Source organism: Ascaphus truei, unplaced genomic scaffold (assembly GCF_040206685.1).
Source record: "Ascaphus truei isolate aAscTru1 unplaced genomic scaffold, aAscTru1.hap1 HAP1_SCAFFOLD_1370, whole genome shotgun sequence".
In the NCBI taxonomy this organism is placed as follows: domain Eukaryota; kingdom Metazoa; phylum Chordata; class Amphibia; order Anura; family Ascaphidae; genus Ascaphus; species Ascaphus truei.
Genome location: NW_027454249.1, coordinates 66312 through 79052, shown reverse-complemented (window position 1 = coordinate 79052; position 12741 = coordinate 66312). Strand labels below are relative to the sequence as shown.

The following is a 12741-nucleotide window of genomic DNA, read 5'->3' as shown; positions in this document are numbered from 1 at the left end:
CTCCCACACATCCACCCCCTCCTCCCCCGTACCTCTCCCACACATCACCCCCTCTCCCCCGCACCTCTCTCCCACACATCACCCCCCTCCCCCGCACCTCTCTCCCACACATCACCCCCTCTCCCCCGCACCTCTCTCCCACACATCACCACCCTCCCCCGCACCTCTCTCCCACACATCACCCCCCTCCCCCACATCTCTCTCACACATCACCCCCTCTCCCCCGCACCTCTCTCCCACACATCACCACCCTCCCCCGCACCTCTCTCCCACACATCACCCCCCTCCCCCACACCTCTCCCACACATCACCCCCTCTCCCCCGCACCTCTCTCCCACACATCACCCCCCTCCCCTGCACCTCTCTCCCACACATCACCCTCCCCTCCCCCGCACCTCTCCCACACATCACCCCCCTCCCCCGCACCTCTCTCCCACACATCACCCCCCTCCCCTGCACCTCTCTCCCACACATCACCCTCCCCTCCCCCGCACCTCTCTCCCACACATCACCCCCCTCCCCCGCACCTCTCTCCCACACATCACCCCTCTCCCCCGCACCTCTTTCCCACACATCACCCCCCCTCCCCCACACCTCTCTCCCAGACATGACCCCTCCGCACCTCTCCCACACATCACTCCCCTCTCCCCACATCTCCCCCACACATCACCCCCCTCCCCTGCACCTCTTTCCCACACATCACCTCCCTCCCCTGCACCTCTCCCACACATCACCCCCCTCCCCCGCACCTCTCTCCCACACATCACCCTCCCCTCCCCCACACCTCTCACCCACACATCAATCCCCCCCCTCTCCCCTGCACCTCTCCCACACATCACCCCCCTCCCCTCTCTCCCACACATCACCCCCCTCCCCTGCACCTCTCTCCCACACATCACCCCCCTCCCCCACACCTCTCTCCCACACATCACCCCCCTCCCCGCACCTCTCCCACAAATCACCCCTCCCCCGCACCTCTCTCCCACACATCACCCCCCCTCCCCCGCACCTCTCTCCCACACATTCCCGCACCTCTCTCCCCCACCCCTCTTTCCCACACATCCCCCCCCTCCCCTGCACCTCTCTCCCACACATCACCCCCCTACCCCGCACCTCTCTCCCACACATCACCCCTCTCTCCCACACATAACCACCCCTCCCACCTCTCCCCAACATCACCCCCCCCCCGCCCCCTCTCCCAGACATCCCCGCACCTCTCTCCCCCACATAACCCCCCTCCCCCCCACAACACCCCCCTCCCTCCTCTCCCACACATCACCCCCCTCCCCCGCACCTCTCTCCCACACATCACCCCCCTCCCCTGCACCTCTTTCCCACACATCACCTCCCTCCCCTGCACCTCTCCCACACATCACCCCACTCCCCCGCACCACTCTCCCACACATCACCCTCCCCTCCCCCACACCTCTCACCCACACATCAATCCCCCCCCCTCTCCCCTGCACCTCTCCCACACATCACCCCCTCCCCTCTCTCCCACACATCACTCCCCTCTCCCCACATCTCCCCCACACATCACCCCCCTCCCCTGCACCTCTTTCCCACACATCACCTCCCACCCCTGCACCTCTCCCACACATCACCCCACTCCCCCGCACCACTCTCCCACACATCACCCTCCCCTCCCCCACACCTCTCACCCACACATCAATCCCCCCCCTCTCCCCTGCACCTCTCCCACACATCACCCCCCTCCCCTCTCTCCCACACATCACCCCCCTCCCCTGCACCTCTCTCCCACACATCACCCCCCTCCCCCGCACCTCTCTCCCACACATCACCCCCCTCCCCGCACCTCTCCCACAAATCACCCCTCCCCCGCACATCACCCCCCTCCCCCGCACCTCTCTCCCACACATCACCCCCCTCCCCCGCACCTCTCTCCCACACATTCCCGCACCTCTCTCCCCCACCCCTCTTTCCCACACACCCCCCCCCTCCCCTGCACCTCTCTCCCACACATCACCCCCTACCCCGCACCTCTCTCCCACACATCACCCCTCTCTCCCACACATAACCACCCCTCCCCAACATCACCCCCCCCTCCCCCCGCCCCCTCTCCCAGACATCCCCGCACCTCTCTCCCCCACATCACCCCCCTCCCCCCCACATCAACCCCCTCCCCCCAACACCCCCCTCCCTCCTCTCCCACACATCACCCCCCTCTCCCACACATCACCCCCACTTCCCTCACATCACCCCCCCACCCCTCTCCCACACATAATACCCCCCTCCCCCCGCACCTCTCTCCCACACATCACCCTCCCCTCCCCCGCACCTCTCTCCCACACATCACCCTCCCCTCCCCCGCACCTATCTCCCACACATCACCCTCCCCTCCCCTGCACCTCTCGCCCACACATCACCCTCCCTCCCCCGCACCTCTCGCCCACACATCACCCTCCCCTCTCTCCCACACATCTTTACTGCAGGATGGGATAAGACTAAACAAAACAAACACTTCCCTGTTCAGAAACCCCTAATAAATAACACGTTTTAGTTAATTTCCCTTTGCTTTTAGTAAGGTTAGATTGATTTAAGGAAGCCAGTAAGATGAATGTGTTGCTGAGCCATCTGGCAGTGCAGGGGTTATAAGGAACGCATAGCATCTGTTTCCTTAGGTTCACATTGTACAGCAAGAACATCTGCCCCTATATAAACACGCAGAAGGAAAGGTACAAGCAGCTACATACAGAAAGCCGGCTGCACCATGGAGATGGCTGCATTCCTATTCATGTGAGAACTCGTGTTCAAAAGACACATCCTGCAGTCCAACCACCGTCCAACCATCCCCCACCCCACCCCCGTCCAAACACATTCCAACCCCCACCCAACCACTGTCCAACCCCCGCCCCATCCCCCACCCAACCACCATCCAACTCCCACCCAACCACAGTCTAACCCCCAACCAACTCCCACCCAACCACCGTCCAACCCCCAACCAACTCCCACCCAACCACCGTCCAACCCCCGCCCCATCCCCCACCCAAACCCCACCCAACCACCGTCTAACCCCCAACCAACTCCCACCCATCCCCCGTCCAACCACCACCCATCCCCCGTCCAACCACCGAATAACCCCCGCCCAAACACATTCCAACTCCCACCCAACCCCTGCTCCATCCCAACCAACTCCCACCCATCCCCCGTAAACACATCCAACCCCCACCCATCCCCCGTCCAACCCCCACCAAACCACCGTCCAACCCCCACCAATCACCATCCAACCCCTGCCAACCCACCCCCCACCCAACCACCGTCCAACCAACTCCGACCCATCCCCCGTCCAACCCCCACCCAAACTCCGTCCAACCCTCACCAAACTCCCACCCATCCCCTGTCCAACCCCCATCCAACCCCCGCCCAAATACATTCCAACCCCCACCCCATCCACCACCCACCGTCCAAACCCCGCCCCATCCCCCTCCCAACCATCGTCCTACCCCCTACCCAACCACCGCCCAACCCCCCATCCAACCTCCACTCAGAGCAGCAATCCTGCCCATTTAACCTAGTCTTTTTTACAGGGTCGGACCCGGGGTAATCCGCCGGAGCGGAAACGAGTCATTTTTTTTTTAACTTCCGGGTTTCCGAGATATTTACTCGTTGGATTTTCAAAGATGGCACCCGCAGTTACCCAATCAATCACCCTCCTGATGACGTTGCGGCCTCCTATCTGACTCGGGAGATTTTGTGGCCATTTTGATTTCCCTAATTAGAGCAGAAACACCAGCGACTAAACCAGGGGGGGAGTCCCAGTAGCTAGATAGAGAGCGCTGCAGGTCTGGAGGGACACACTAGATCAGGGGTAGGCAACTCCAAGCCTCAAGGACCACCAACAGGTCAGGTGTTAAGGATATCCCTGCTTCAGCACAGGTGGTCAATCAGTGGCTCAGTCGAAGCCTGAATAACCGGTGCTGAAGCAGGGATATCCTTAACACCTGACCTGTTGGTGGCCCTTGATGACTGGAGTTGCCTACCCCTCTTCTAGATCCCCAAAAATGGAGATGGGGGGGGGGGGGGGGGGGGAATTGCTACTTTAATATAGCTGGCAGACATTGGGAGACGTGTGGAGCATTATTACTGTGACCACTTTCTACCTTTGAATTACAATTTTATCTTTCTCATCATTCAATGCCACAATGTCCCTCATTTCATTTTCTCTCTACAAGAACATGAGGTGTGACCAGGGTCGGCCCTTGGTAACCTCACACGGACAGTCCCCCCTACAACAGTGCGGTTATATTTTTTGCTGCCTTTTCACCTGTTTATTATTCCACTGGCAGTAGCCATTACCATGGCAACCTGTTGCCTTAATGCATGTAAATGGCGGCGGCCATTTTAACCTCCCCAGGTGGCAGCATTTCAGCAACGAACATTTCCTGAACTGAGCACAGAAAAACATGAGGAAAAGAACTTTGCTGTGGTAAAAAGGAAGGAGATGCATGATTTTTTGATGGCAGCAGGCCAGATTGCTGCATTAATATGCCAAAATTGCCACTGAGCAACTTCCTGTTGGAGATGTTACAGGGTTGCCTGCAGGAAATGGTTCTGCGGCCATGTTTGTTGACCCCTCCCATGCCAGAGGTTTGCAACTTAATGAGTTACAAGCCCCTCTGGTACAGAAGAGGTTATGGCAGAGTCCCGAGCACCAGGATGTCTCTCAGCGAAGAAACCATTTCTAGCTGCCAAATATACCGAAACTAACCAGATAACATCTTGGCCTGACGCTCTCTACCTAATGCACGGATATACCCTAATACAGGGCTGGCCAACTCCAGTCCTCAAGGGCCACAAACAGGCCAGGTATCAGTGATATCCCTGCTTCAGCACAGCACTTCAGCAAAGACTGAGCCACCTGTGCTGAAGCAGGGATATCCTGAAAAACTGACCTGTTGGTGGCCTTTGAGGGCTGGTGTTGGCCACCGCTGCCCTAATATATACCACATTTAACAACAGTTTCCGGATGTTGTGTATGGGGCTAGTATCAGGATATTCAGTCTCAAAGCCGAAACCCAAAACAGCCCCATGCCAGGGGCAATTAATGACACAATAAATACTGCCTTTGTTAGTCTGCGTCACTAACCGATTCAATCATCAGAGCTCATTCACCGATTCAATCATCAGAGCTCATTCACCGCCTGTCCCCATCAATCCTCAATGGCCTATTTAACCTCTGCAGTGCTGATGGGCCGTCTTACAATGCCTCTATACCCTCTTCCACACAAAAAGGTGTTAAAGCTTCCAACCCCCAAAAATGTATTTACTGGAATATCAGCGTCTCTCCAAAAACATTGCAGGTTTTTTACAATGAAGTATACAGAAATAAAACCATTAGGTTTTGTATACAAGAGATTCGAATTCACTATTTTGGGGGTAGTAGTTACTAAGGGAATTAAAATGCTGGAAGCCAAAGCAGAACCTCTCGTCCCTACCATGTGCACCATTTGTATTTGTCTTTTAACCGTGCTGTGACACCGCCATCGTGAGCCTGCAGATAAATCCGATCACCCAGGAAAATGGCAAAGAAAACGGGACCCTCCGTCTCACCTTTGGATCGCGTTGTGACATCCATCGGTTCCACCACCTCCGGCTCACTCTTAATTTCCTCGTCGGCCAAACTGCACGAGACAAAAGAAACACAGGGTGTGAGTATGGCCATGTAACCACCAGGCATTATACTTTCAGCTCCAACATGGGAATGCAGAAGCAGATCTTGGTCAACACTTGAAGCCGTTATCCATTGAACACCCCATATTTCGGCAGCGTTATATTCCTTTGCATGCTACAATTTGAAGGGTTTACCCCAGTTTTAACCATTTACAATCTGAAATGACACAAGACATGCCCACACACAAGTCTTACTGAGAAAGAGGTCAGCCCATTAATGGATGCTTTAAGAACTTAGTGGTCTTTTTCTAGCCATCCTGTCACCGGTGATAAATTAAAGACGACTCTTTGGTAAAAGCCAAGAATGTAAAGAGCAAAATCGCACTGCTGGATAAACATCACTTTGTACTTCAAGCGTCAGTATTCAGGAGACATCACTGAGGTCTCTGCAGGATTCTCTGCACTGAACGCTCATACATTACACACTCGAAAACAATCCAAGGGTATTACAAAAAATGATTTTCAATAAATAAGTTGACCTCTGAATCTTCTTCGCAAGACGAATAGAATCTGCAAACAATACAGAATAGATTTTGAATGCGAGCTGTCTATATCTCTGAATTACACCAGAACACCTTTAAAAAAACACACACACACACATTAGCTTATACACTGTAGATTGGCTTTGGTCCCCATTGCCGACTCCTCTGTGCCGGTCTGGATATACTTGAAATAGCCTCTCCGATGAGACACCCGGCATCAATAAGAAACAAACAACCTCAATAAGGTAAGAGTGAAGGGGGATTGCTTTTTGGAGTAGGAGATATGTTCTGCTTTAAATATTTCTGACATTCGGTTGTATGATATGATATGTGAGGACCTAGAATTAAGGCAGGGAGGGTAATGTAGCATTCAAATGAACTTCTCCTGCTGGCATTGCCACATTACCAATTCTTTGTGCCAGTGATAATCTGACGGCTGGTAACGTATATATCCCCGGACAAATAGGTGGCATAATCAGCACCGTGTGAATGCCAGAATGAGCAGTTCAATGTTAGCGAAGGGTGCGTCCGAAAAATAAGCAGACCAGGGGGAAACATGTATGGGGGGGTGACCCCTTTCTATCTATTGCCATCTGATGGCTTTCCGGCAATGAACAGGTCCCACTCTCCCGTGTTTTTAAGGCTGGGTCGGCTCCTCGTCTCTTCCTGATTATTTTGTTGCATGTCTTACAGAAGAAGAAAAAAAAAACCCTATGCTGCAACATAGACGCATAAATCAAACTGAAGTCAGGATTCTACATGTACTATCCCCATCGAGACTGCTGAAATCAGACGCTTTCCTGAGCAGCCATTTCAGAATCAGTTTGCAAAATAGCTGATCAAATGGAGAACTGAAGTCATGCATCTCAGGCAGCATTATACAGCATTATGCAGCAAAGAGTAGCTCTTATTTGTGCTGTGAGTCCACACCACATTGAACAAGTCCAAATAGAAAGAAAAAACGGTAAAGCCAAATACTGGAGGTGCATGAAAATAGGAAAACATTGTTAGCTATGCTGAAGCGATAGAAATCCCAGCTTTGCAGAAGAACTCACCTATCACAGGCTTAGTCATCGGTGGCTATGCTATTTCTGCAGGCTCTTAAAATGGCGCCTGGCAGCATTGCACTGCCTCGTTCCTGCACTGTGGCTAAAATGGTAGCACTTTATGCAATAAAAGGCATCTGTTGACTAAAGTGCTTCACAGTCTTTTTTTTTTTCCCTTGATTTTCAGGAATTGCAGATGAAAACCAAATGTTTACAGACTATTCACGAGACGGGGAGAGCGTTTCTTGGCGTGATTGGCAGGGCTTGTACTTGTCAGATCAAGGCTTGTACGTGTGAGATAGGACCAAAACTAGAATGCCAAGGTATATAGGGTACGGTTACTAGTTAGAAAATCGCTTCTACGGACACCCCAAAATCACAGGCCCGCTAACACGGTCCGAAAATAGCTAACAAGTCATCATTACTGTCGGGGTCATTAAAGATGGCGACCATTATGAATTATATCAAAAGCATAGAAGTAGCCACAAAGTTGTAACAATACGCCCCCACAGAAGGCGTTGCCTGGTGATGCTGGATTTGGGTTTTGGGCCCAAATTACTACAAATCAATGAATAGCAGACACGTTACAATTAATGGATACGATATTTTGTTGGCGCATTTCCACTTCACTTTCACAAGTGGCCCAGTTCCCGGAGAGATCACTAAACTTCTCTCGTGGCATCTAAACGTTTAATTTTTGGCCTAACCATTCATGGCGGCGATATGTACTGGGCCATATTTCGATAAGTGGCTCAGTAGTGCTGAATTGCGTTTCCCTTTTGTCAATACAGAGAATTCCTTTCATGTATTTGGCATCTCTGCTGGGTGGCAATTCCCTGCAACCACTACTTTTCCGCTAAAGCCGAGCTCATATTTTCAGTGATTATTGCATATCCATCAATAACTAGGTTTATCTGGGCACCCGGGCATTATTGAACACCCACATTTGGGCATTCCTATTGCTTCTTGTGTTGGCACAAGCAGGGTAAGTGAAGCCACGTAAAGAATAGAACCTCGGGACAATATCTGAGTGTGCCACGGATGTGCCTTATTTATAAACAAACAGAAACACACCGTAACACCACGGCCCTGCCAAATTCACACACTTATATATTTCTATTTGTTTTTTGACAGGATTTGAACCGGAGAATCCTCCGTAGTTGAGCCATGCGAGTTTCTACAGCAACCTCCACCCGTTCCAGATACGTACCCAGTGTTTATCTAGGCCAGCAGTGCTCAAACTCCGTCCTCAAGTACCCCCAACAGGCCAGGTTTTACGGGTATCCATGCTGTAGCACAGGTGGTTCTGTCAAAATGACTGAGCCTCCTGTGCTGAAGCCTTAAACCAGGGGTGGCCAACCCCAGTCAGCAATTGCCACCAACAGGTCCGGTTTTAAGGATATCCCTTCAGCACAGGTGGCTCAATCAGTGGCTCAGTCATTCAGACTGAGCCAAGCGGGCTGAAGCAGGGATATCATTAAAACCTGACCTGTTGGTGGCAATTGAGGACTGGGGTTGGCCACTCCTGCCTTAAACCTTGAGGATTGAGTTTGAGCACCAGTGATCTAGGGTATTTAAAAGAGCCACCCAATAGGAAGCCACAAGCGATGATGATGTGGCTTCCTATTGGTCTGCGTAATCCGCAAGATTTGGCAGCCATTTTTAATTCCCTCCATGGAGCAGAAACACTAGTAAGTAACTTGGGAAACAGAGGGGAGAGCCCGAACCCTGACTCCACCCCCCAAAACCTATAAAAATAATACAATAAGGCAGGCTGGAAGTACACACGCACGTATACAAATGTACTTCTTCACAAATCAGCTTCATCTGCAGGCCCCTGTGACAGCGAATGGTGACATCACGTTGTGCAATCTGCCCCTTGTTTTTGATTTGGGGAAAATACCCAAATGCAATTATTTGGGGAATCCTTAAAGATGGCCACCACCATGTGTGTGTTTTTTGTACTGTTCTGATTACGACAATAATAAAGGAATACCCACAGCATTAGGTATCGTATGACCTAAATGTAACACCTCTCCGAAATAGCCCGCAGGCGATCTTTGGTATTTGTTGTTTGCCTTTCAGAATGTCTCCTTGGGGCCAGACACTAGCCCTGCACAAGAAATGAAACCTATGAGGTTTGGAAGCGTCTTTGCCGAGAGCTTTTACTGCAGATATTTCCAACTTTTCCCAGAACCCCTCTCCCACGCTGGCAGAGATTTCTGCCCAGCAGCGGCCTGCACGTTCTCCTTCCTGTACCTACATCGCAGAATCAGTAGGGTTTCCTCACCCTTCTCATTGCAATCGCACACGTCGATGTTTTTAAAAATGGCTGCCGTTTTTATTTCCTTTGTAACCCAGTGCAATTCTAGGAGTAGTAGTTGCAGTGCTCATCTTTCTGGCAGCCGCAACTAAAACGTGTGTGTATCCTGCGATATCTGTTATTGTCAAATGTTTTGGCACCCAAGCTTACAAGCCCAAAAGTTGCAACTCTACTAATCATACCTTTACCCAGGAGTGGCCAACTCCAGTCCTCAAGGGCCACCAACAGGCCAGGTATTAGGGATATCCCTGCTTCAGCACAGCTGGCTCAATCAGTGGCTCAGTCATAATGACTGTACCACCTGTGCTGAAGCAGAAATATCCTGAGATCCTCACCTGTTTGTGGCTCTTGAGAATTGGAGTTGGCCACCCTTGCCTTAAACGATGTGACATCGGTTTAAAGTGGCAGAGGGTGTGCTGTGTACCTGAGTGTTTCAATTTCAACAAATATTGCTATAAGATACTATACTGTCCAGGCCTCCGCTATAAGATACTATACTGTCCAGGCCTCCGCTATAAGATACTATACTGTCCAGGCCTCCGCTATAAGATACTATACTGTCCAGGCCTCCGCTATAAGATACTATACTGTCCAGGCCTCCGCTATAAGATACTATACTGTCCAGGCCTCCGCTATAAGAGACTATACTGTCCAGGCCTCCGCTATAAGAGACTATACTGTCCAGGCCTCCGCTATAAGAGACTATACTGTCCAGGCCTCCGTATGTATGTGGGAAACCGGCTTATAACTTGCTAAAAAAAAAAAATATATATATATTTATTACATTTCCCCCTGAAAAACATTCCCTCAACTCAACGCAGGTCACTGGAACATGAAGAGACCTGCATTTTCCTACCAACCCTCCCTGAATGTAGTTCAGACGTTGCCTTCGTCCTAGCACTATTGCACACCATAACGCCATATTTAAAGAATCGCCAGGGAAAAAACCCTGCTTCGCTGAACACAACTTTGCCGCGCACGCGCTCCCTTCAACGCGCGCACTATCCGCGCCGGGGGGGCGGGGGCGGCGCCTGCTGCGTTCTGCATGAGAAAGTTCGGCTAACCCGGCCTCTCTGAGGCGCTGGAAGTTTCCAGAAGGCTCTCTCGTCTCTCTCCTGTGGCTGTCAATCTCCCAGCCACCTCCGTGCTGCTATTCGTTTAGGAGCTACAAGGGGACCCCCGATTGGTCGGCGAGGGCTAGAACAAAGTTGCTGCTCCCGCCCCGTTTCCAACGTCTTGGTGCAATGCAGTCATTTTAATCCCCCCCCCTCCCCCACCCCTCGTGTGCTGTCTGCGTGAGACAGGGCTGAATTAATGTGCCCAGCACAGGATCACTTTGCAGTGAGCCTCGCATAACATGCCCACGCCGTTCACTGGTTCTCTACGGCCGCTTGGGTCAAGTAGAGCAATGGGTTAACCCAGGGGTGGCCAGCTCCAATCCTCAAGGGCCTCCAACAGGCCAGGTATTTGGAATATCCCTGCTTCAGCACGGGTGGCTCAATCAGCTTGATTGAGCCACCTGTGCTGAAGCTGCAGGGGTGGCCAGCTCCAGTCCTCAAGGGCCACCAACAGGCCAGGTATTAGGGATATCCCTGCTTCAGCACAGGTGGCTCAATCGAAGACTGAGACGTCTGTGCTGAAGCACGGACATCCTGAAAACCTGACCTGTTAGTGGCCCTTGAGCTGCCCCACCACCAGGTTAACCCCTCCCGTGCCGGAGGGTACCGGGTCAAGACCCCAGTGGCATGTGAAGGGTTAATGAAACCAGAGTCGGGTTAGAAGACCAAACTCACAACAGCACCAGCACCAGCGTGTCAAGTGAAAGCGCTTAGTCATGTAAAACCTACTTCCTCCTTAGGCCCAAAAGCCTAACTACTAATTGCACAATAACAAATAGGGAAAACACACACACCATTATTTAATATGCACTCAGGCCACCTTCTTTAATCTACATAGGGTTAAAATGATCCTGAGCGCAGAGAAGATGGCGTCACACCGTATTGGACAGGTGCCATAGTGAAACTGGCTACTAGGAAGCTTCTTTAATCTTTTACTAGAGTTACACAAGGGTGACATATTCCAACAGGTGACCCTTTCCCACACAGATCATGATTCGGAATAACTGTCCCTCTGACACTGGGCCATCTCCGCCAAGCAGTGCTAAGCGGCTGGGCTTTAAGAAGCCTTGCGACTTGTCACTGCTTAGTAAACATGGGCCTGCAGGAGAGAGTAAGCTGGCCAACCCTCTGTACAAAGAATCAGCTGCAGCCATGCTACTTCTTAGCGTCACCAGCTCCATTTTGTGAGTAACAGCCAGGAACGCGCCCAAAGCACAGCCATGTGCGGTTTAGCGTCTCTAGCTGCCATGTATTTCTCCGCCTCTCTCCCACCACGTGGCGTGTAACCAGTGATATGCAGTAACAGCGGAATCACGCCAACTTGAAAAAGTAGCAACGCATTTATTAACATCTCTTCGCATCGATATGGATATTTGTTGCTGAAATGCACGACATTTCGGGGGGGCCGTGGGATATTTTAATTAGCGATGCAAAAGAAAACGGTTTGTTACAAGAAAACTTACCTGTTGATCTTGCACACAGGATGTATACAGTAACATGGTATGCGTCTGTAAACAAACTAGGCCTCCAACACTGTCTCTGGGTTAGGGATCAAGCTAGGCAGACACCATTCATGTGCCGATTATACGGAAATACTTTGAAGTTATGATACAAAGCTATTTCTCTGCCACACAGTTTCCCGAAACGCAGGTGGGGAGACGCTGCACGAAATTAACATTTTCAGCAACAAAAAGAAACCTCATTAGGACTGTGTAAAAAACACACATACACACAGAAAACAAATCAGAGAATGCCAAATGAAAACCATCTTGCAGATACCACATCCGTTTGAAATGTGTACGGTTTGGAAGTGCAGATTGCACAGGAACCCTACGATTGTCAGCCCAGTTACGGAGAGGCAGAATAACGCCCGGTCCCACGTACCAAGAAATGAGATCAGAAATAAAAATAGAAAAATGTTCCACGGCAGGAAGTTAAATGCAGGCGCAGATCAGGCAAAGAAAGAAATACAGCCCCTACCACGGAGATTTCATATCCAAGACCACGATTAAGTCTTGTGCTTCCTATAAATAAACAGAGATTTATATTTTTTCTTGCGCCGGGGTTTTTCGCCGTGAAGA

General features: G+C 51.3%; 2 long non-coding RNA genes across 6 annotated transcripts in view; one reads left to right on the top strand and one right to left on the bottom strand.

The window, feature by feature from the left end:
* Positions 1-4060: 4060 nt before the first annotated feature.
* The window catches only part of LOC142475766 (uncharacterized), a 32316-nt gene continuing 23635 nt past the window's right edge, over positions 4061-12741 (bottom strand). For 4 of the 5 annotated variants that reach the window (XR_012791126.1, XR_012791125.1, XR_012791129.1 and 1 more), the window contains one exon: positions 4061-5642. This is a non-coding gene — a long non-coding RNA (uncharacterized LOC142475766). The remainder of the gene's footprint in view (positions 5643-12741) is intronic. The other variant, XR_012791127.1, reaches the window with a different exon arrangement.
* LOC142475767 (uncharacterized) lies at positions 5139-9252 on the top strand. Its single transcript, XR_012791130.1, has 3 exons — positions 5139-6418; positions 7407-7542; positions 8354-9252. It is a non-coding gene; the product is annotated as an uncharacterized LOC142475767 (long non-coding RNA).